Source organism: Peromyscus maniculatus, chromosome 16, assembly GCF_049852395.1.
Source record: "Peromyscus maniculatus bairdii isolate BWxNUB_F1_BW_parent chromosome 16, HU_Pman_BW_mat_3.1, whole genome shotgun sequence".
NCBI lineage: Eukaryota > Metazoa > Chordata > Mammalia > Rodentia > Cricetidae > Peromyscus > Peromyscus maniculatus.
This window is the reverse complement of record NC_134867.1, coordinates 64,885,407-64,886,045: the sequence shown is the minus strand read 5'-3', so window position 1 is coordinate 64,886,045 and position 639 is coordinate 64,885,407. Positions and strand designations below refer to the sequence as shown.

General features: G+C 51.2%; 1 non-coding gene across 1 annotated transcript; it reads right to left on the bottom strand.

Moving 5' to 3' along the window:
* Nucleotides 1-278: 278 nt before the first annotated feature.
* Nucleotides 279-382, bottom strand: LOC121823317 (U6 spliceosomal RNA). Its single transcript, XR_006064727.1, has one exon. It is a non-coding gene; the product is annotated as a U6 spliceosomal RNA (small nuclear RNA).
* Between the last annotated feature and the right edge of the window lie 257 nt (nucleotides 383-639).

Here is a 639-nt window from a genome sequence, read left to right as displayed (position 1 = left end):
AATGAGGTCTCCAAAGGTCATGGACCACTGAGGAAAGAGCTGGGCATCCCCGCCTTGGATTCTTCTTTTGTTGTTTGATTTTATTTTTTGTTTGTTTGTTTGGTTGGTTTCTCGAGACAGGGTTTCTTTCTCTGTGTAGCCCTGGCTGTCCTGGATCTCACTCTGTAGACCAGGCTGACTGAACTCACAGAGATCCTCCTGCCTCTGCCTCCCGAGTGCTGGGATTAAAGGTGTTCGCCACCACCACTCAGCTTCTGGTTTGGGTTGTTTTTGTTTTGTTTGGTGGGGAAGGCTTCATAATTTTTCGTGTCAACCTTGCACAGGGGCCGTGCTGATCTCCGTACCATTCCGTTTTTAGTATATGTGCTGCCGAAGTGGGCACGCCTGGATTCTGGTTCAGAGAGGCCTCGGAATCAAAGCTCAGATGGCAGGGGGGTGGGGGTGGGGTTCAAGAAAGTTGGGACAAAATACGACTGAGGAAAGAAAGGGTTATTTTTGGCTCATAGTTGGAGGGGATACAAACCATCGTGATGGAAAAGGCATGAGGTGGAGGCCTGGCTGGGCTATCAGACTTCAAGGCCCATCCATGGCCAGAGGCCCGCTCTGGTCCACAACCTCCCCAAATAGCTCTGCCGGCTG